General features: G+C 43.4%; 1 pseudogene; it reads left to right on the plus strand.

Annotated features, from left to right (window-relative positions):
- Positions 1 to 898: 898 nt before the first annotated feature.
- LOC116839235 (cytochrome P450 4B1-like) overlaps positions 899 to 24,175 on the plus strand; it is a 35,743-nt pseudogene continuing 12,466 nt past the window's right edge.

Genomic DNA, 24,175 nt, shown 5'->3' on the forward strand with positions numbered 1-24,175 from the left:
TCCTCTTCCCTTACAGAAATAGCTCTAACTAAGCACCTTTATACTGATATAACGCCTGTACCACTTCAGCTATACTGGAATCATTAAAACAGCACAACTTTCTAGTGTAGACATGGCCCACGTGGAGAATAGGTTCCAAATAGGGCAGCTTGGAGACTTTCCAACAAAACGAGAAACTGCGGAACTGGAATTAATTTGCAAACTGGACACCATTAAACTAGGCTTGAATAAAAACTGGGAGTGGATGGGTCATTACACAAAGTAAAAACTATTTCCCCACGCTAATTTTCCCCTACTGTCACTCACACCTTCTTGTCAACTGTTGGAAATGGGCCATCCTGATTATCACTACAAAAGTTTTTTTTCTCCTGCTGATAATAGCCCACCTTAATTGATTAGTCTCATTAGAGTTGGTATGGCAACCCTCATTTTTTCATGTTCTCTGTATATATATGTAACTTCCTACTGTATTTTCCCCAGCATGCATCTGATGAACTGGGTTCTAGCCCACAAAAGCTTATGCCCAATTAAATGTTTTAGTCTCTAAGGCGCCACAAGGACTCCTGGTTCTTTTTGCTGATACAGACTAACACGGCTACCACTCTGAAACCAGTCTTTAATTACACGATTGCATACTAATTTTTCCACCAGCGCTCCTACACATTCAGTGCACAGGATGGATGGTGCTCAGTTAATGAGCAGCCACTGAACATTTCTCTTTATCATCGTTGAATAATGAAGGCGACTCAGCGGGGCTGATTTTCCACTACCTTTCACCTTGTGCGACTGACAGCAGTGCGATGTAAGTGTTATATGCTTCGCTGCCTAGCCTGCTGCTATAAGATCCAGGAAAGGCAGGCCAGGTTGTTGCTCTGCTGCACTCTGCCCCACACAAATGATGTTTCCCCAAGGCTGTGCTGGTTGGGCTCTTCCCTCCAATAAAGGCTTTCATGATTTGGCAGCAAAACAGCCTCTGAGATTCTGCCTCTTCGCACAGCATTGGCTGAGGCTGCTGACTATAGCTGTAACAAAGGAAGGGTGAGACAGGACAATGAGTGCAGTTTGGAGGAGCCAGACAGAAGCAGCAGGAATATGACATCTGTGCTAGGGACAGGGTTAAAGCCCGCCTGGTCCTGGCTGGGGGTAGATATCTATCGGATTTTTCACCTGGCTGCTGTGTTTGGCTTGACCTGCGTGGTGTTGAAAGTGATTCAGCTGTATCACCAGAGGCAGGAATTGATCAAAGCTTTCAGCAGATTCCCAGGCCATCCGACCCACTGGCTATACGGCCATGTCCATGAGGTAGGAAAAGGTCTGAGTTTGCACTTTGGGGGATGGGGGTAGGGCAGAAGGAAGTGGTATTTAAAAATGAAATAGGCACAATGCGGCTTCCCTGAACTGGGTGGTGGGAGAAGCGGGGAAAATCTCACTGATATGGTATGTCCCTGGGATCTGTGAGAAAATCCTCCTTGCGCTAATATAAATCATTGGTAAGTCATGCATCTCACTACAAAGCTTGCACTGCAGTCATTATCTAAGGAGTGTTGTGTAAGGAACAAAAGACAGATCAGTGCAAAAAGCACAACAAAGAGGTAATGATTAAATGAAGGCAAAGGAGAAGGTAACACCTTATGACACCTTATGGGTCAGCTGTTCACCTGTGTCATAAATGGATAGGTAAGGTAAGGGTTAAGTTTCTTTTACCTGGAAAGGGTAACCAAACACCTGACCAGAGGACCAATCAGAGAACTGGATTGTTTAAAGTCAGGGGCGGGAATTTGTATACCAGGGGTCTTTGTTGTTTGCTCAGCTGTGAGTAAACAAGGTTTCCTCCTAACTCCATCTTATCTTAAAGTTTCTTCTAAACATCTGTAAGTACCCAGGGAACGCAAAGTAATTCGGCTATGATGATCTTTGTGGTGTATTTACCTGTATGTTGATTTGTTGGACTGGTTTAATTGGGCTATCTTTAAATCAGACTGTTTTTTCATATCTTCTTATAAGCAAGAGCCTGTATTGAGTTTCTTAATGCAAGATTATTGTTTTATATTTTCTTTCTATTTTTATATAAACTTTTTCTTTTAAAACGTGTGGAAGTTTCTTTTCCTAGGGAGGCAAAGGGAAGGGAAAAGCCAGGCTGTGAGCTATTTTCCTATTGCTTTCAGGGAAGGAGCAGGCTACGGGGCAAGAGACAAAGAATCATCTCTGTTCTCTTGTGGTTGAAGTTTTTTTCCTGTTACTGCTACGAGAGCAGACACGGGGGAAGGCAAAGCCAAGCTGGTGGCATTTTGCATCTCAATTGTCCTGAGGGTAGAGAACGCTTATCGCTTGGGAAGTAGAGAAACCGGTTTCTGTGCAAGGCGGGGAAGGAGGGGAGAAGGGATTTTTTCCCCTGCTTTTAGCATCCAAGGGATTTGGAATCTGGAGGTCCCACCCAGGGAGGGTTGGGGACACCAGAGAGAGGAAAGGGGGAGGTCAGGCCCCCTAAAGTAAATTACCTACCTGACCTGGTGGCAGCCCAAATACCCAAGCTGGTAGTGAGCTTGGGGGAGTTTCAGGTAAGCCCCCAGACTTTTGGACGCAAAAGTCCAGGTTTGGGACAGGACCAGATTGTGGACGCTAAAGTTCGGGTCTGGGACTGGGAGGCTAGATTACCACAACCTGGCATAAATCAGAGTAGCAACATTAAAACACCGATTTCTACCTGCTGACCCCAGGTCTCTTCTGATTTGACTGGAGAGCGAACTAAGAGTGAAACCACTGCAATGCTCTCCATGTTGTAATTCCTTTGCAGAAAGACAGAATGCATATTAGGATCAAGCTTCCATACATGGCAGATAATGAGGTTTAGGGACATATTGTTACGCTTTTGTAGGGTTTCGTTATTTCCACTACCAAATGAGATGTACCAAGTAGTGATGATCAGTTTGTAATGTGCAGGCACATGCTACAAATCTCACACTCAGCAGTCAGCACTGATTGTCATGGACTGGCATGTGAGCAGTCATGCCTAGTGGTTGGAGCAGCAATAGTCAGGCCTAGTGGTCATAGCAGGAATTAAAGACCAGGAACAGCGATGAGGATCAGACTTAGAGTCAGAGACCAGGGTAAGAGTATTTTGACAGCTGCAGAGGACAGAAGAAGATTCTTTCTTACAGGAATAGGAATTCCATAGGATCCATAATTGTAAATGTAGTTATTATTGATTTTTTTTAATAATAAATCTATGAAAAGTTAACTCAAACACTGGCAATAACATAGTAATACAATAAATATATACTTGGTGATGTTAGTCTAGCAAGCCTGAAGGTAGTGTGGGGGATCCAGGATAAGATCCGATCTCTCACTGACCTTAGCTGGAGATTAGAATGAGCAATGAATGCAAGAACAGTTAATTATAGACCATTGGTTTGTGGTGGTGAGTGACTGTTGGTTGACTTGAGGGCTACTTATATGAGTAAATTTGTGCATCATCGGTTCCAATGCCATATATCCTGCACTTGGAGATAGGAACACTAATGTCTGCAATGGTATAGGGTCGCCCAGACTATCCTTCTAAAATTTAGGGTATCCCTTAATTAAATCTTTATAACCTGTAGAGAAAACCCATAACCACTTTAGTGTATGGTTGTAAATATTTCCATTTGTCCTGGAAACATAACCAGTTTAAAGGTTACTAGGCTGAATTAAGTGGTTGTAATTGTTAGATGCTGTGCAAGACCTGGGACTGCTGTTTAGGAGTGAAAGGTCAAGGACATGGTCTTGCACCCATGGAAGTCAGTGGACTGCAAAGACTGGGGAACATCATGAATTTTCAGTGGATCAGGGCTGGGAAGAGGAGTTGCTAAATATTTTCCCTGTTACCTGTTGCTCTGGCTCCATGTCTTATGGGTACTGACACAAACTTGGCTTGGTATCTTGTCCAGCCCAGGAGAGATGAAGGAGCTGCCCTGCCTTCTCCTTCCCCCCCCCCAAATCTTAGAAGTTCGCTTCCTTTCCCCTCCTAGTCCTCTGACCCCCACTCTCCCATTCACAGGGAGTTTCTGCCCGGCCCCTCCTCAATGATGTGACAAAGCAGACGGGCTTTGATATAAAATGGGCCTGAGTCAGCTCCCATTGACTTCAAAGGCAGCAGGTTTGAGGCCATTTAGGCAGATGTCTAATGAGCGGGCTCAAACAGGATTTTTCAATCACTTGTACCTGAGGATCAGATTGTGATCCAGTTACTCATATTGAGTAGGATCCTACTCCAGGAGTAGCTCCAGCTGTAGAGTCAGTTATTATTCAGTGTGAGTTAAGGTATTAAAATCTGGCCATTCATTATTCCACAGTGAAATGCTGTTCAGGATCTGCTCAAGGCGGCAAACTATTTACAGGCTTGTGTTTGAGTTCCAAAGTTCAGCTGTTTCCAGGTTAATGAGCAAACAAGGGCCCCATTCAAGTGTCAGAACAAGAGTAAATCTGAAATCGGATCATTAAGAAATGAGGTGCTGATCTATTAATTTCAATGGGCTTTGGATCAGGTCTTTAGTTATCCTGGACGTCACTATATTATTAATTATTCTGTGTATTCCCGTAGAAGTTCCAGTCGTGAACCAGGACCCCAAAGGACTAGGTGCTGCTCAAACACAGAATAAAAAGATCGTCCCTGTTCTAACAAGTGTCCAGTCTAAGTATTGCACCTTGGCCTATATCCTGCCCCCAAGTTGTGACTCACACCCGATGTCACATTCTGTATGTAAATCAGTTGGATGACTCCGCAGAAGTCAGACAGAACAAGGACTTTTCCTCAGGAGCAAATTGCTATAACCATAGACCACAAGTTACCATGAGCAAAAACAGACAACAACAAACAAAATCTTCCTCTGGCTGAGGTTCCACTCAGTCTGCAGAACATGGGAAAAAACCTGGCCCCGTCCCACCCTTCACAGGCACTCTCCTTTCTGTAGCTATCAAGGGGGTAGTCTCATAGGGGAGAGGTGAGCAAACTATGGCCCGGGGACCGCATCTGGCCCTCGAGCTCCTGCTGGGGAGCAGGGTTGGGGCCTTGCTCCGTGAAGCTCCCGGAAGCAGCAGCATGTCACTCCTCCGACTTCTACATGTAGGGGCAGCCAGGGGGCTCTGCACACTGCCCCCACCCCAAGCGCCACCCCCACAGCTCCCATTGGTCAGCAAATGGGGCCAATGGGAGTTGCAGTGGTGGCGCCTGAGAACTGGCCACTCCTCTACGTAGTAGCCAAAGGGGGGACATGCCGCTGCTTCTGGGAGCTGCTTGAGGTAAGTGCTGCCCAGATCCTGCACCTCTGGCCCCCTCCTGAATCCCAACCCCTTGCCCCATCCCCGATCCCCCTCCTACGTCCTGAACTCTTCATTTCTGGCCCCACCCGAGCCTGCAGCCCCAGCCAGAGCCCTTACCCCCATCCCGCCCACCCCAACCCCCAATTTCATGGGCATTCATGGTCCACCAAACAATTTCAATACCCCTTGGGCCAAAAAGTTTGCCCACCCCTGGAATAGGGCCTGATTCTCATTTATACTGAGGTCCCTTTGTACCTCTCTGGCAACTTAAACTTTTACCAACTGTAAGGCCCCTTCACACTGCTAGAGCTGTGCAAAGGGGCCCTAGGGTAAATGAGAACCAGGTCCACAGGTACCCTACTGAGCAGTCACAATGAGGAGGGAAGAAAGGGAGGATGCCAGATTTAACCCCTTGCTTATTATAAACCTGGTGTTGCCTCCACAAATTGCTTTCAAATACCGTTGAAGATCTGAGACTGAGCAAAGTCCTTAATGCAGCCTTGGGCTTAGTTATTGCTTATGTCATTTCACTGGCTGTTTGGAATGACCAGACAAATGGGTGACTTGCCTGTAACTCTGATTTCCCTAGTGTTCGCAGGTACAAATCAGAACCTACTTGTCTGTGAGTCTGTTTAAAAATGGAAGATAACACAGCGCTCTGTGTGAGCTGGCAAGACTACTGTGGCATCGTCTTGGCAAAAAGACAGCTTAGAAAAGCCTGGTATTTACCTTTGCTCCTGACGGTACAAAATCCGTATTTATTCCCTGTTCAAAAACATGTTTATTTACAGCAGGGAATTTTAAAGCAGATTTCTGATCTGCTCAACCAAGCTTTGTGACACCCTTACCTGAATGGCTCCATCTTTCTTCAGCATCGAACTTCAGGGTAGAGAGTTAGGGCTTCATTCTGACCTCAGAAGCGTGGGCTCGAGCCATCTGTTAAAGCAGTTCCATTGCGGGCAGACGCTCTGCCAGCTTTGAAGGACGTACAGCCCCCCCAAGATGCGCACCCCTATCCCATCCTGGAAACCTGCAGTGTTCAAACAGGAGCTAAACTATGGTGGGACTTTGTCTCACAAGCTCGCACTGGAGTTTTAATATGAATAATTATACCTGAATAGTGTATAGGATTTACTGTTGACTGCACCCAACATCCCAGTGCAGTAGACCACTATTCTCCTCCTCATTTTACCGAGAATGAAAATGGAAACATAGAGGTTTAGATCCAGATTTTTAAAAGGTATTTAGGCACTTTTTAAAAATCTGGCCTTTGTGACTTGCCCAAGGACGCGCTGCAAGTCAGTGGTGGGATTAGAACTGAGGAAGCTGTGGCTGGTAGCTGTTTATTCAGCCTTCTAGGCGATACTCTGCATCTCCCCTTGTAAACCCCAAACCAGAGTGATTTGGCATTGGTTTCCACCCTAACGCCACCACGATTTGGTGGAAGGGATGGATGAATGCTTCTGTGACAGATATGGCAATTTCCTTCACTATCCTGGACAAACCTTATTGGTTTGAGTATTTTAGGAGTTACTGTACTAACGATGCAAAGGTTTATATATTATTGTGGGATTGTATGTAATGTCTCCAGGAGGGAGATGTGACTAATGCAAACCCTAGGAAATGTTATGAGCTTCAAAGGACTCTTTTAAACAGTGTGCTGGAACTTTTAGCTCAGTGGATTTCCTAGGAAATCTCTAGGGCGAAATGAACGCAAATGTACCCCATCCGCTTTCTAGTTATGCAAAAACCCAGCCTTTTGAAGCTATGCCTGAGGAGAGTCCATTGTCATTTTTACCTGCTCCTGGCCTCTCTAAATCAGAGACCCCAGCTGTATAAAGGACAGGCAGATTTATTCATGTGGGATCTTCTTCTGAGCAAAAGATGTATGAACTTGTAACCAAAGAAAACACCCTGTGTGTGGTTTGAAGGACTGACTCCTACCAGAGCCCTTGCTGGAGTTTGGGGTGAGGATTATGATCTCCGATAAGCTAATTAGCATGTGCGTAGGTCCTTTTATTGTTTTTAATATGTTTCCTTTGTAATGTTTTCACCTTTATAATAAATGTGTTTGCTTAAAAGAGCAGGGTGCTAATTTCTAACCAGGGGAAATTATGCTGTTTACAGCCTCTGAGGAGAAAGCCAAGCAGAGCTCCTTGGGCAGTCTGACTTGCTGGGGAGCTGCACAGTCTGGCCAGTAGGGAGAGAGACAGAAGTCTCCACCCCAGAGAGGTGACGGCTGAGGAGTTGGGAGCCTAGAGTGGGTGCCCTTGTGAGACCACAAAGGGAATTTTAGGTGCAGTTATCCTGATCTGTGACAGTTTCTGGTCCGCCTTTATCTTGGCTTTTTATCAGTTGGTTAGATTCCTCCTACTCCTTTACAAAGTACATTGTATATTGTACCACTGTGGCAAGGATTGAACCAGAAACAACTTAGAGCTGAAAACTTGAGTCTCCATCTATGAGCTAAAAAAAACCAGGCTGTCCTGTTAGGATCTGTAACAGATTCACATCCTCTGTGGATTGGTTCCAAGGTAGGGACACGTAACATACACTGACCAGTCCATTACAGCATTCCAGGTAAAGGTATTTTCCTTGGTGAGAATCCCTGGATGAACAGTTATTTCATATAACGTTTAAAAATAACAACCCTCTCTGCAGTACATCAGGCCAATTCAGAGAGACCATGGACTATTTATAACTGTCATGCCCTATGAACATTCCCTATTCTTCTGGCTGTAGCAAGATTACTGTGAGCTCTTCTGGACAGAGAGTTTTCCAACCAGCCTATTTTCTTCTCTCTTTTCTCCTTCGCTGTTGCAGCTTCTACAAGAAGAGGAGATTTTAAACAAAGTAGAGCAATTGAGCCAGAAGTACCCGTACGCCTTCCCTGTCTGGTTTGGGAGCTTCTCAGCATTCTTAAACATCACCCACCCTGAATATGCCAAGGTCTTATTTGCCAGGGGAGGTAAGTCATGGTGCATCTGAGTTCTGAATGATTGTAGCGTTTCTGCAAACTGCAAATGCCAAGCATAATTTCCTGGGTGTTAACTATTCACAGCAAAGCAGAATCCCACAACTATGATTTCACTCAGGAATCCCTACTCCTTGATGCCTCATCCTCTGCAGACTGATCGATACACTGGAGGGTAGGGATAGGATACAGAGGGACCTAGAAAAATTAGAGGATTGGGCCAAAAGAAATCTGATGCGTTTCAACAATGACAAATGCAGAGTCCTGCACTTAGGATGGAAGAATCCCATGTACTGCTACAGACTAGGGACCGAATGGCTAGAAAGCAGTTCTGCAGAAAAAGATCTAGGGGTTACAGTGGACGAGAAGCTGGATATGAGTCAACAGTGTGCCCCTGTTGCCAGAAGGCTAACGGCATTTTGGGCTGTATAAGTAGGGGCATTGCCAGCAGTTTGAGGGACGTGATCATTCCCCTCTATTTGACATTGGTGAGGCCTCATGTGGAGTACTGTGTCCAGTTTTGGGCCCCCCACTACAAGAAGGATGTGGAAAAATTGGAGAGAGTCCAGCGGAAGGCAACAAAAATGATTACGGGGCCGGAGCACATGACTTATGAGGAAGGGCTGAGGGAACTGGGATTGTTCAGTCTGCAGAAGAGAAGAATGAGGGGGGATTTGATAGCTGCTTTCCACTACCTGAAAGGGGGTTCCAAACAGGATAGATCTACACTGTTCTCAGTAGTAGCAGATGACAGACACAAGGAGTAATGGTCTCAAGTTGCAGTGGGGGAGGTTTAGGTTGAATATTAGGAAACACTATTTCACTAGGAGGATGGTGAAGCACTGGAATGGGTTACCTTGAGAGGTGGTGGAATCTCCTTCCTTAGAGGTTTTCAAGAACCAACTTGACAAAGCCCTGGCTGAGATGATTTATTTGGAGATTGGTCCTGCGTTGAGCAGGGCATTGGACTAGATGACCTCCTGAGGTCCCTTTCTCTGTTCCCATTCAGCTCTAGACCTGCAGTATCCTTGGTTAATGCTAGTCTTGCATCTGTCCTTCATTCAGCCACCTCACAATTATTCTGAACTGGATGCTGGTTTGTTGTGTCATATTGATTCATTATGAAGAGATGCCACCCATTTTGTTTCATTCACAAGTGAATGTTGGTGTCTACCCCACAGATAAACATACATTGCAGTGAATCATTACTAATAAAGTATTGTCATCTTCTCTCTCTCTCAATTGACTTTTCCAGATCCCAAGGATAACATTACCTATAGGCATATAGTTCCATGGATTGGTACGTATATTCACGGCCTCCTCTACATTCTCGACCAGAAATGATGCCGAGGTCAGTCAAGAACAAGCCATCAATCAATGGCATTGCCACTCCTTGGTGCAGTGAGGGCCAGAAGCTTTCTGAAATCATCATGTATGCATTGTGTATCCAAAAAAAAGTGAAACTCGAAGAAGCTTTTGGATAAAGGTGGTTACACGTTGGAGAAGAAGGTTCAGATTGCAGGGTTGAAAGGGCTAGTTTTAAATTGGTGGATATAAAGTCATTTTACTAAAAATTTACTAAAAATATTGAGTTTAGAGAAACAAGAAAGGGTAGACCAGCTGTTATGGATCGTTTCTCTTACTGCCAACTCAGTGGTGTGGCTTCTATTATTTCATCACCAGGGCTCTTTGACATACCATTGGGAACACCTTGATCCCGATCAAGCCAAGTAATCACAATGATTAACTCTGGCCATTTTATTATGAAAGAAAGAAAAATAAAACATTAAACAAAATACTACAAATGACAGAGTGATAAACTGGTTAATGTCAGTGACGGGGAAGTGGGCAATCATGCCTAGTGATCGGAACAGGAGTCAAGCCTAGTGGTTGGACAGAAGTCGGTAGCCAGGCATCAGAGCCAAGGGTCCTGGCTGGAGTCAGCAGCCAGGGTCAGAGCTGGGTTACCTGGAGTGAAACAAGGCAGGAGCAGGGCTGGGACCAAGGAAGGAGTAGGAGCTATTGCAGGATTTAAGAGCCAGTTTGCTGCCTCTTCCGAGCAATAAGCAGTGGAGACAATGAGGCAGCCTACTAAAGGTCAGCTGTGATCCAGAGCCTGGCTTTGCTGCACTGATTCTGGACTGTAACTTCAGTTAGTTTCTTTTGCAAGCCTGTCTGTGCTGAGCTTTTAAGAGAGATTATACCCTTGAGAGTGAACCCACTGGCTGGGAGGAGGGGGTCACTTTTCTCTCAGTAAGTAAAGACCAAATTATAATGTTTTCCAAAAATTTTGTGAATTTGATTTTAGAAGCTTATTAGATACTTAGGTGTTTAAAGTCTGGCAAAATAATTTGTTTAAGCCTATCTAGTTGTTAACAAGAACCCAAACAGTTTATAGCTGGGCAAAGTAAGCAATCGTAACTAAATCCCATGAATTCGAAAACAATATTTACATTAGTTTCTTAGAAGAAGCCATTTAACAAGCTAACTTAAAACAGGCCAGTTATAAATATTAAGAATCCTAAATCCAATTAAATCCCACTATTTCTCTGTTTACCAATGTTTAGCCTGTGTCTCCTCTCCAGGAATACATGATCTAACCATTTGGTGATTAACAGGAGAAATGGTCAGTAAATTTAAGTTATGACATCATTTCAATGTTCCAGTAAAATCATTATAGGAGTTTTAAACCTAATCCCTTGCAAGTGAGTTAACTTCCTCTCATTGATCCATGTTGAAGTCATGGAGAGGTTGCTTTGGGTTGGTTTCTTCTTGAGTCTTATCCGTTTTTCTTATCTGCTTGTGGAAGCTTGCTTGTAGAGATAAACAGGATGAGTTAGGGCGTAGTCGCTCCGTGAGTACTGGGAGTGTGTGTGTGAGCAGGAGGTGTTTATTTCAGAGTCCTTTATACCTTCTTATTTTTGTGAAATTATAGGAAAACAAACCTCTTTTATGCTTGTTTTAGGTTCTGGTTGGTTGCTGTCACTCTTACTGACTCTATGATTCGGGCTTGGCTTAGGTGACATTTTCAACTCCTGAACATGCAGTCTGTCTAATGAATATGCAACATTTCTTTATCATGGAATCATAGAAGATTAAGTTTGGAAGAGACCTCAGGAGGTATCTAGTCCAACCCCCTGCTCAAAGCAGGATCAACCCCAACTAAATCATCCCAGCCAGGGCTTTGTCAAGCCGGGCCTACAAAACCTCTAAGAATGGAGAGTCCATCACCTCCCCAGGTAGCCCATTCCAGTGCTTCATCATCTTCCTAGTGAACTAGTGTTTCCTAAAATCCAACCTAGACCTCCCCCACTGCAACTTGAGACCATTACTCCTTGTTCTGTCATCTGCCACCACTGAGAACAGCCGAGCTCCATCGTCTTTGGAACCCCACTTCAGGTAGCTGAAGGCTGCCAGCAAATCCCCACTCACTCTTCTCTTCTGCAGACTAAATAACCCCAGTTCCCTCAGCCTTTCCTCGTAAGTCATGTGCCCCAACCCCCTAATCATTTTCGTTGCCCTCCGCTGGACTCTCTCCAATTTTTCCACATCCTTTCTGTAGTGGGGGGCTAAAAACTGGACGCAATATTCCAGTTCACCAGTGCCAAATAGAGAGGAATAATCACTTCCCTTGATCTGCTGGCAATGCTCCTACTAATGAAACCCAATATGCCACTAGCCGGTTCGGCAACAAGGACACACTGCTGACGCATATCCAGCTTCTCATGCACTGTAATCCCCAGGGTCCTTTTCTGCAGAACTGCCGCTTAGCCAGTTGACTAATTACCTTTGTTCTTGTGGCAGGGAATAACCAGATAACTTTTAAAGTTAAAACTAACTCTTTTCATTCAGTCCATTTTCTGATAAAATATTTTACCTTAGTTTGACAGGAAGAGAAATTCTGTTTTCAAAAAGTTCAAACATTCCTGTTCATTATATAAGAGTTTGTAGTCCTCAAAACAGTCTTATAAAATTAAATACCTCTTAGTAAGACCTTAGCTCAAGTTGTTGATTCTACATGGAAATTTTGGGAATGATGATTTTATGTTCTTCCTGTGTTGGATGAGGGTTTGCTTTGATTAATTAATTCCCCATTATTATAACTATTCTAAACTTAAATGGCTTCTTATGTTAGTCGTTAGTCTAGCATCAAATGACTTTGCTATATATATATTTGTACATAAAACATCTTACTATTCATATAAGAATGATATCAAGCAATTATTACAGGAAGGCTTGTATTTAGATACAAAATATTTGCAAATATACATATTAAAAGCAGCTGATGCCATCTTAAGCATTTGAGAAACAACAAAGGTGTTGCTTCTTAAGTGGAAACACAAGTTGGAAGTAACCAGTGTCTTCTGTAAAAACTAGGGCTGTCAAGTGATTAAAAAAATTAATCACAATTAATTGCTATCACTGTTAATAAAAGAATACCATTTATTTACACATTTTTGGATGTTTTCTACATTTTCAAATATATTGATTTAAATTACAACACAGAATACGAAGTGTACAGTGCTCACTATATTTATTTTTTATTACAAATATTTGTGCTGCAAAAACAAAATAAATAGTATTTTTCAATTCACCTCATACAAGTACTGGAGTGCAATCTCTTTATCATGAAAGTTGAACTTACAAATGTAGAATTATGTACAAAAAAACTGCATTCAAAAATAAACCAGTTTAAAACTTTAGAGCCTACATGTCCACTCAGTCCTACTTCTTGTTCAGCCAATCGCTCAGACAAACAAATTTGGTTACATTTGCAGGAGATAATGCTGCCCGCTTCTTGTTTACAGTGTCACCTGAAAGTGAGAACAGGCATTTGCATTGCACTGTAACTGTGACATTGGAAATAAGAAGCGGGCAGCATTATTTCCCGTAAATGTAAACAAACTTGTTTGACTTAGCAATTGGCTGAATAAGAAGTAGGACTGAGTGGACTTGTATGCTCTAAAGTTTTACATTGTTTTGTTTTTGAGTGCAGTTATGTAACAAAAAAAATCTACTTTTGTAAGCTGCACTTTCACAATAAAGAGATTGCACTTCAGTACTTGTATGAGGTGAACTGAAAAAGACTATTTCTTTTGTTTATCATTTTTACAGTGCAAAGATATGTCACAAAAATAAATAATATTAATTGAGCACTGTACACTTTGTATTCTGTGTTGTAATTTCAATCAATATATTTGAAAATGTAGAAAAATATCCCAAAAGACAGTGAAATTCCGCTATAACGCGATGTTTGGGGTCCAAAAACTTCCATCACGCTAAATGTGGGGTTGAGGTATAGCAGAGTTTCAAACCAGTCAGTTTGTCAGTGGTCCCCAAAGCAGTGCGTTGATGTGCCCTGCCTAGTGCTCCTAGTGCCTAGTGCCCAGCCGGGGAGAGGAACTGCAGCCCCTCGCCTGCCGGGGACAAAGAACTCCGGGGCTGTGGGAGCTGGTGCTCTCTGTCCCCGGCAGGTGCGGGGCCGTGGCTTCTCTCCAGCTTCAAAAGGAGCCGTGGCCTCCCGCCTGCCGGGGACAGAGAGCATCAGTGCCCACAGCCTCGGAATTCTCTGTCCCTGGCAGGTGCGGGGCTGCAGCTTCTCTCTCCTGCCATGGTGTTGGGGACCACTGGTACTGTACAGTACTGTATTATGCCTTAAAGGGAAGCCAACCTATGATCGCGTTCTATGCGATTTCGTGTTATAGTGGGGCGCGTTATTGCGAGGTTTGACTGTATTTAATAAATTTCAATTGGTATTCTATTGTTTAACAGTGTGATTAAAATTGTGATTAAACGTGATTAATTTTTTTAATCATGATTAATTTTTTTGAGTTCATCGCGTGAGTTAACTGCAATTAATCGACAGCTCTAGTAAAAACATTTACCATCATGAATATTCCGTAGGTTTAAAGAATGAAGACTTTAGTGTATTTACAGGAGAAATCAATTTCAATGAAGATAATCCTAGCATTCTTGTGTGGGTTTAAACTCCGGTTTCTCTTTGAAAAGAAAAGGGGAGGGGATCTGTTATAGGGCCCAATTTACCTCTTGATTTATTGCTCTGATAACACAACTTTGAATTCCTTTCACAATCAGTTTTCTTCCTATCAGGGTTTAAATGGTTATTCTACTTGATGACTGCTTGTCCTTGGATATTATAAACAGAAACCTTCCAATATTTTTTGATTTGCTTTAACATTTTGTTACATAATTAGCTAAACATGTGTCTGTTATATTTTCAAGTATCCCAGCTAAAACATTATAATGGCTATATCTTAATGTTCAGTAAAGGTGCAGACAAGTTTGTAACAACTTTAAAAAAAGTTAATATTTTTATTATCATTTTTGTATCAACACTGAGGTCTCTCCCCTACAAGATGCTACTTATGTAGGGTTACTAACCCTCTAGGACTGTCCTAGAGTCTCCAGGAATTAAAAATTAATCTTTAATTAAAGATTATGTCATGTGATAAAATCTCCAGGAATTTGTCAAAGTTGGCAAGCCTATACTTATGTGATATATACAAATGAAATTCCATTAACATACTTTGAATCCAGCAAGGACTAGTGATGGGCGAAGATCCAAAGGTTCAGTTTGAAGAAGCAACCAAAAGTTTAGCTGCTCATCTGAACTTCTTTGATCTAGAAATCTGGCTATGGATTTCATAAGAACAGACATTCTCTTGTGATTTAGGTTATTCTTTGCTTCTGGTCCGAGCAGGAATCTTGGGAGTACAGCCTTTCTACAGGCATTTCTGTATATCTACTTCTAGTCTGGTCTGAAACTGGTAAATACAGAGAAGCACGAAAATGAATATGCAATCAAAGCTAATTTTACTGGAGACTGGTAAAAGATTAGTTAGTTTCAAGTTATGGGTGAAATGTTCAAATAGGTTCTTATTTCATCTAAACCTGGTCACCTATCTACAATAAAATCATTGTCTGGAGTATGATCCTGAACAATCATGGTGAAATTTGAAGATGAAAGATCAAGATCCACTCTGCCTTCCTATCGGTTGTTTGATAGAAAAACATAAACTGTTGAGCAATAGTCAACATGGTTTCTGTAAAGGGAAATCGTGTCTTACTAATCTATTAGAGTTCTTTGAAGGGGTCAACAAACATATGGACAAGGGGGATCCAGTGGACATAGTGTACTTAGATTTCCAGAAAGCCTTTGACAAGGTCCCTCACCAAAGGCTCTTACGTAAATTAAGCTGTCATGGGATAAAAGGGAAGGTCCTTTCATGGACTGAGAACTGGTTAAAAGACAGGGAACAAAGGGTAGAGGAAAAAGGGTAGGATTAATGGTAAATTCTCAGAATGGAGAGGGTAACTAGTTGTGTTCCCCAGGGTCAGTCCTAGCCAATCCTCTTCAATTTATTCATAAATGATCTGGAGAAGGGTAAACTGAGTGGCAAATTTGCAGATACTCAACCTACTCAATGAAGTTAAGACCAAAGCAGGTTGTGAAGAACTTCAAAAGAATCTCACAAAACTAATGATTGGACAACAAAATGGCAATGAAATTTAATGTGGATAATGTAAAGTAATGCACGTTGGAAAAAATAACCCCAACTATACATACAACATGATGGGGCATAATTGCTACAACGAGTCAGGAAAAATCTTGGAGTCATCGTGGATAGTTCTCTGAAGATGTCCACACAGTGTGCAGAGGTGTCAAAAAGCAAACAAGATGTTAGGAATCATTAAAAGGGGATAGAGAATAGACTGAGAATATATTATTGCCTTATATAAATCCATGGTATGCCCCATCTCGAAACTGTGTCAGATGTGGTCTCCTCACTTCAAAAAAAAGACTATTCTAGCTCTAGAAAGGTTCGAAAGAGGCAACTAAAATGATTAGGGGTTGGAAAGGGTCCCATAGGAGGAAAGATTAAAGAGGCTGGCCCTTCAGCTTGGAAAAGAGGACTAAGGGGGAGTATGATAGAGGTATCTAAATCAATGAGTGATGTAGAGAAAGGATAAGGAAAGTTATTTACTTATTCCCATATACAAGAAATGAAATTAATAGGTAGCAGGTTTAAAACAAATAAAAGGAAGTTCTTCTTCACAAAGCGCACAGTCAACGTGTGGAACTCCTTGCCCAAGGAGGTTGTGAAGGCTGGGACTATAACAATGTTTAAAAGGGAACTGGATAAATTCATGGTGGCTAAGTCCATAAATGGCTATTAGCCAGGAAGAATAAAGAATGGTGTCCCTTGCCTCTGTTCATCAGAGGATGGAGACGGATGGCAGGAGAGAAATCACTTGATTATTGCCTGTTAGCTTCACTCCCTCTGGGGCACCTGGCATTGGCCACTGTCGGTAGACAGATACTGGGCTAGATGGATCTTTGGTCTGACCCGGTACGGCCATTCTTATGTTCTTATGTTGTCATAGCACTAGAAAATATACTATCCTAGCAAATAGGAGATGGATTAGATGTGACCAAATAGTTTCCATCTCTGATGGAAGTTTTAGTTATTGTAGGCTAAGGCTGTACCTATATACATCAAATATATCTGCTTATGGTCTTTAAAATCTGAAATGATCTGAACTCCATTGCTTGTGTTCCCCCAGGGAAAGGATTATTGGTCTTACATGGGCCAAAGTGGTACCAGCATCGTAAACTGCTGACTCCAGGGTTTCATTATGACGTTTTGAAACCTTATGTGCCATTGATTGCAGATTCTACCAAAGTGATGCTGGTAGGGATGATGACTGCTGTTGCCATGTTTATTATGTTAGTTTCTTATCCTTGATGGGTTGAAGGCAAAGTGATGGATCAAGAGCTTCCTTGCTGTCCTTGCTGTTACCTAGCTTTTATCAGCCTGTACAGTCTATAATTCCATGGACATTCTCTCTCTTTTGGTGGTTTAGCTTTTTGAATGAATCACATTTCTTTTCTGAGATATAGCAACTGATTGGTCCAGAAGATGTACAGACTCTGTGGCAAAGCCTATAATAGCATTAAAAAAAACCAAAATAAGCGACGAGGGCCAATCAGAGAATGGTGGTTTGAGTAAATTAAAATCTGCCTGTGACATGTCTGCTGTCCTTGAAAATTCTGGGTTTTTTTTCCCCATCAAAACTTTAAACAAATTTTGAAAAACTTTTTTGGCAGTTTACAGCCAAGTATTTGTGGAGTTTTGAGTTGGTTTTCCAATGAAAAGTTGACCTTTTCAACGGAAAATGCCCCGGTGTTCTGACCAGCTCTGTGAGAGACACGTTTTTAAATGAAAAGGTTTGTGAGGAATGGGTCTCAATCAGCTCTACTCTTGAGTTAATTAATGCATTTTGCCTGTTAGAAACATAAGGAAATTGGCAGTTTGGGCCTTTCTTAAGTGGATTCCAGCTGCAATAGTTCCTTGCTTCTCAATAGATTAGAAAATACCCTGAGATGCCAATATTCACAATGTTTAGATTGAAATCTCTGCTTTCCATAGTACAGATTGCAACTACAATTTCACTTTTCAGTGGGATCTGTGCAGGAAAAATAATAGAGTTACAAGATTTGCACATGGGACCCTCATTAATTTCGGCAGCTACATTGTCAGGGGATCTGGGTACAAGAGTAACTAAATGTGGAATGCATTGTCCCTGAAAGAACTCTGATTCCATGTGGACAACACTGTCTTCTAGTGTGAGAAGTAAAAACAGGCCTGCAGCATAGATTCACTACTGAGCAAACCGAACATGTATAGGGAGAGAAACCAGAATATTGATGCACTGGCATGGAGTTTGAACCACACTGGGCTATTGTTACAGAAAAATAAAACAGCCCTATTTTCTATATGTGTCAGCCAATATAACTGGGAGCGAACGGGGGACTTCCACCGCTGAAAACATGAGTCTGTACATCTTGTATGGAGCTAAAGAGCCTCTGGGTGCAGCTGAGAGGTGTAACAGACCCAGGCTCTCTTTGGAATGGATCTGGAAGGGGCACACGTTCACTAACAGGTCATGTCTCCTTAAGACTGACCAGTATCGTGGCCTCTTTTGCTGCCGTCTTTAATAGGGCAGCAAAAGAGCTAATACGTTAAATATAATGGGCAAGATTCTCACTTGCCTTCTTGTGGCTGTGCTGGCACATAATGTCACACTGACAACAGCCCTTCTATTTAGCCTGCACAGACTGCAGTTTCAGGGGGTTGGGGGGAGGAAAGGTGAGATCTGACGCTTCAGTGTTACTACTTCTGAACCCCAGCAAGTTGGGCAGGGAATAGGATAGGAGAGGAGCAGAGTGGCCACAGAGCTGTGGCTTCTCCCCCCACAGATGGCAGATGTAATAACCCAGTACAAGCTTCGAGGTGTTAAGAGCAGTGCATAACAACTTTACTGAACCTATAAACTTACAAACCACGCAACCGATGCTATTGTTCTTATATATGCCTCTATGTGATCTCTCTCCCCAAAGGCTTGGTAGAATTTATTTATTCATTTCTATATCTTGGACAGCTAATATTGATTATTTGTAAGCATTTGCTTTCAATTTTTTATTTAAATTTTGACAGTTGTGCAAAATTATGGGTTAGCTTTTTTCGTATCATCAATTCAAATTTTTCACAGTTTCAGAGATTGAGATTCAAAAAGGTAACGCTTTCTAACCATTAAAACACAATTTGTCAACATCACATTGACAAAGTTAGTAGCCTTAAATCAAACTCTAAGTTTTCCTATCTGTATATTTTGATTTATTATCTATGGAAATATTTCCTGCCTCTGTTTGTGTGTGTATTTGAAATGGATGTTCACCAACATTTATCAACACATCTAATCCTTCCAAGCATATATAGATATGCCAACACCCCAACCCCATCCCCCTCTTCGGCTTCTTCCAAGGAGGCCTTTGGCAATGACATTTGACACATCAGGATGGGCTGTGGGCCAGCATTAGCGTGTCTCCAATCTGAATTGACACTGACAGTGTTGGCATGGGACAGATATCTGTCTGGTAGCGAACTTGCCTTGTAAGGAAGAGGAAGGCATTGCTCAGGCTGGGGGCAGAGCGTCTGGCATCCTATACATGGGGACTAAAGTGAAAGCTCACTCCTGTGCAGAGGGCCAGCCCAAGACCTTTGCATCAGGGTTTGGCTAAAGAGGGACCATTTGCATATAGTAATTTTTCTGACTAATTTTCCATACCATAAGATACTCTGCAGTGTAATGATCAAAGCAACTGACTCTGGACAAAGGCAAGAGAGAGAAAGATAACTTGGGTCTATACCGTAAGTGCCAAGTCAGATTCCTAGATTCCTCTTGTTTCAAACTGGCGTCTTGAAATAAGAAATGAGAGTGTTTCCCTTTCCCATTTTTTATTGCCTAGAATACACAACTGGCTAAAGACGGCCCTCGTTTATTTTTAAGATGGAAGGTAAATGCTGACACTGCAAAGCAAGGCATTTCTGGGCCTTCTCACCTGTCTCTTTCCTGCACTAGGATAAGTGGGAACAGCTGATCGCACAGGAGAAGTCAGTGGAGCTCTTTGAACATGTCAGTTTGATGACTCTCGACAGCATCATGAAATGTGCCTTCAGTTACCAGAGCAACTGCCAGACTGACAGGTCAGTACCAAATGCTCTCGGGTCCTGATGGAAGATTGCTCTTCATTGGCTGTGAATAAACTGTGCAAGTTGCTTATGACTGGTAAATTTATCCCACCTTCATTTTAAAAGTTGTCCAACAGTCCACGCAGTTTAATGGGTGGAATGCACAGGAATCCCACCTCTGGCTGCCAGTCACTCTGTACCAGAGGTGACTTTTACATTTCCCAGAGTATTTTAGTGTCTCAGCATGTACATTTCCTTCTCAGCAGATAACCCACAGCAAAGATTCTGCCTCTGCCAGAGTAACTCTGGGGCACCCAGGTGTGAATGCAGTACTGAGAACGCTGCCACCTTTTCAGGGTGTGCAATATTTGTTTCCCTCCCTCCTGAGGCAGAGAGGAAGGATGGTCTTGCAGTTCAGGCATTGGCCTGGGACTCGGGACGTCCGGCTTCAATTTCCAGCTCTGCTACAGATTCCTTTGGTGCCACTTAATCTCCGTGCCTCAGTTTCCCATCTGTAAAAGGGGGATAATAATTCTCCCACTCCTTGACTGCCTTGTTTATTCAGACTGTGTATTTCCCTGCAGCATGGCCCAGTGTACATACAGGGCCTGGACCAGAAGAGCTCTGGTCCTGCATAAGGCCTTCTGATGCTATTGGATTATAACTAATAGTGGTAGCTCACTCCTTCCTGGGTGGTGTCTAGTTGTATATATGGAGTCCTTATGTATCTGCCCTTCCCTTCTATTCTTGGTCACGATCTTCTGCTTTAAAATCCCACTCAGCTGCTCCCCTATGTTACATTACGGTACTCAAACTGATCAAACTTCGGTGAGAGAGAAGTGTTCCCCCTGAAACGACGTCGCTGCTTTGGAGCTTGTGACCAGGCAGTGCTGGGTAGTGAGGGTGTCCATGGGTGAAAGTGAGAATGGACTACGTGCACCATGGCAAACAATATTTGATTTCCTGAAAGTAAATCCCTTCTTTTGTCCCTCACCTCCAACCCTAGGGAGAATTCCTACATCCAAGCTGTCTTTGACATCAGCTACTTGGTGAACCACAGGCTGCGCATCTTCCCGTATCACAATGATCTCATTTATTGGCTCAGCCCTCATGGTTTCCAATTCAGGAAGGCCTGTCAGCTTGCGCACCACCACACAGGTACTTCCCAACGCCCTGGCCTTTGGTTTTCTGAATCCTTTGTGCATTTGGGGTGTTTAACATGGAACCCTCTCTAGCCACAAAACAAGCAGCAGCCATTACAGCACCTGACCAATGTGCTCCAACCTTCTTTTAAAAGGCTAGAGCTGAGTAGTGCAGACGACCTGGCCCATACACTCCCTGACCTCAGTGCTGAGCCTTCAGCCAATGGTCCAGTTACTTGTCAGATGTACCATTGTTTCTCATGATGTGAGCACAAAGCAGCTAGGAACCAGGCTGAGACCCAGCAACTCGTTTCACATTGGCTAATGAATGGCCATCCTGGAGTAGCAGTTTTGGGTGCTGACTCATGCCCGGTCTGCACCGGAATTGATCAGTGACCTTTCTCTGAATCCTAATTATGCCATGTTGTTCCTGGAATGTAGTAAATGGGGTTGGAGGAGGTGCTGAGGTAAATGGAGTCAGGATAGGAGGAAGTTCCCACTCCTGAAATCCTCCTAACAGACCTTTGCTGAGGCATGAGAGCCCACACCCTCAAAGGTATTTAGACGCCTAACATCCATTGATTTCAATGAACACTACGAGTCTAAATCTGAGGGATCTGGCCTACATGCTATGGTAACAGAGTGAGTGCTACCTTGTTCCCACAGGTTAGATGAGGATTGGTGTAGTTGAATGGCCACCCCACTTTGTGTTTGGAGAGCACGCAGGCAGTCTCCAGTACTACAATGCTCTACCGACTGTAGCTGAAAGGTGTACTTCAATTGTTTTCTAATGCAGACAAGGTGATCCAGGAGCGGAAGGAGTCTCTCAAGGATGAACGAGAACGTGAGAAGGTCCAGAAGAAGAGGCACTTGGACTTTCTGGATATTCTTCTCCACGCCAAAGTGAGTTATGGAGGAATGTGTGTGCACTAAATACCACTAAGCAGGGGGTATGTTCCCCTGGGCTTCACCACCAGAGGCCTGGGTGATACCCAGTGAATTGCACCCCTGTGCTGAGAGCCAGCATAGGACCAATGCACCAATTAGGCCCTCAAATGAGGGCTGAAGAGATGCATAAGCCTCATGGCTGGCCTATTGCATAGACTGAATTTCACCTGGTGATTAAATAAAATATTCCCCCTTCTCATCCTACTGAAAGTTGGGTGGGCCTCCAGACTTTAACTGCAGGGCCCCCGTAGAGAAAGTGAAAAGAGAAGTTAGTCCCTGTGCTCAGTTAGTGACCAATCGAGCATCTATATGGAAATCTCACTTCTTGTCTATGACCTCCTTTTCCAATCTGCAATAATTGATTCAATCCACTAGGGAGCCCCCTAGCTTCAGTTTACCCCTCTCTAGCATAGGCAGGCCTTGCTCTCAAGTCTTCTTTCCAGCTGTCATTTCATAGCGCTGGAGTGTGAAGATATTCTCGTCTCCCTTCCTCAGGGTTGCTTGCTGGAAGCTCTTGGAGTGGCGTGTGTCTACACAGAAGAGTAGAGAGGGCAGATTAATTTTTACAGGGGACAGAACTCCTTTCCTGGGACAGGTGGCATAACCTGGATTAAAGGGGCAATATTAAGAAAAAGAAATGTAGATGTAACCCACACACCTCCTGGGTGTGGTGTTCTGTCCCCTCGAGTGACACCGAGACCACATAGGGTACGTCCAGACTACCCGCCGTATTGGCGGGTAGCGATCGATTTATCGGGGATCGATATATCACGTCTCATCTAGACGTGATACATCAATCCCCGAACGCACTCCCCGTCAACTCCGGAACTCCACCGGAGCGAGCAGCGGTAGCAGAGTCGATGGGGGAGCCGCGGACGTCAAACCCGCACCTTGAGGACGGGAGGTAAGTCGGAATAAGATACCTCGACTTCAGCTATGATATTCCCGTAGCTGAAGTTGCGTATCTTACATTAACACCCCTCACCCAGTGTAGACCAGGCCTTAGAGAGAGAGAGAGAAAAAGAGATTAATGAGTCTGCTCTACAGCCTTAGCTAACAGCCAGTTAGCTTTTAGCTCATGCTGTAGAGGCTCATGCACTAAGCTCCAGAGGTCACAGGTTCAGTCCCGCCCACGGATGACCAGAGTCTGTCAGTGTTACATAGACAACTGGTCAAAAGTTGGTACAACTTCATGGCAGTCAATTGGGTAAGACCAGAATGCATTTGACCCTTTGGGCCTCCAGAACAGTCTCTGAAGGAAAGTGGGAGAGCGTTCTTGCTGGAGAAAACCAAAGAAGTGTGCTGTAGGGAGCAACTCTCCACTGTTCCTCCACAAGAAGAGCTAACCTGCCTCTTCCCATCTCTAAGCCAGGGAGAGGCAACGGCAGGAGTTGTCCATGGGCACTGTAACAAAGAGATTTTGGATTCCTGCCTGAACTGATTGGCCTAGTGATAGCTACCATGATAGACTCATAGACTTTAAGGTCAGAAGGGACCATTATGATCATCTAGTCTGATCACCTGCACAATGCAGGCCACAGAATCTCACCCATCCACTTCTATAACAAACCCCTAACCTATGTCTGAGTTATTGAAGTCCTCAGATTGTGGTTTGAAGACCTCAAGCTGCAGAGAATCCTCCAGCAAGTGACCCGTGCCCCATGCTCAGAGGAAGGCGAAAAACCTCCAGGGCCTCTGCCAATCTGCCCTGGAGGAAAATTCCTTCCCGACCCCAAATATGGCGATCAGTTAAACCCTGAGCATGTGGGCAAGACTCACCAGCCAGCACTCAGGAAAGAATTCTGTATAGTAACTCAGATCCCATCCCATCTAACATCCCATCACAGACCACTGGGCATACTTACCTGCTGATAATCAAAGATCATTGCCAAATTATGCCAAAATTAGGCTATCCCATCATACCATCATATCCCTCCATAAACTTATCAAGCTTAGTCTTAAAGCCAGATATGTCTTTTGCCCCACTACTCCCTTGGAAGGCTGTTCCAGAACTTCACTCCTCTAATGGTTAGAAACCTTCGTCTAATTTCAAGTCTAAACTTCCTAGTGTCCAGTTTATATCCATTTGTTCTTGTGTCCACATTGGTACTAAGCTTAAATAATTCCTCTCCCTCCCTAATATAATCCCTCTGATATATTTATAAAGAGCAATCATATCCCCCCTCAACCTTCTTTTGGTTAGGCTAAACAAGCCAAGCTCTTTGAGTCTCCTTTCATAAGACAGGTTTTCCATTCCT

The sequence above is a fragment of the Chelonoidis abingdonii genome, chromosome 7 (assembly GCF_003597395.2).
Source record: "Chelonoidis abingdonii isolate Lonesome George chromosome 7, CheloAbing_2.0, whole genome shotgun sequence".
Taxonomy (NCBI): domain Eukaryota; kingdom Metazoa; phylum Chordata; order Testudines; family Testudinidae; genus Chelonoidis; species Chelonoidis abingdonii.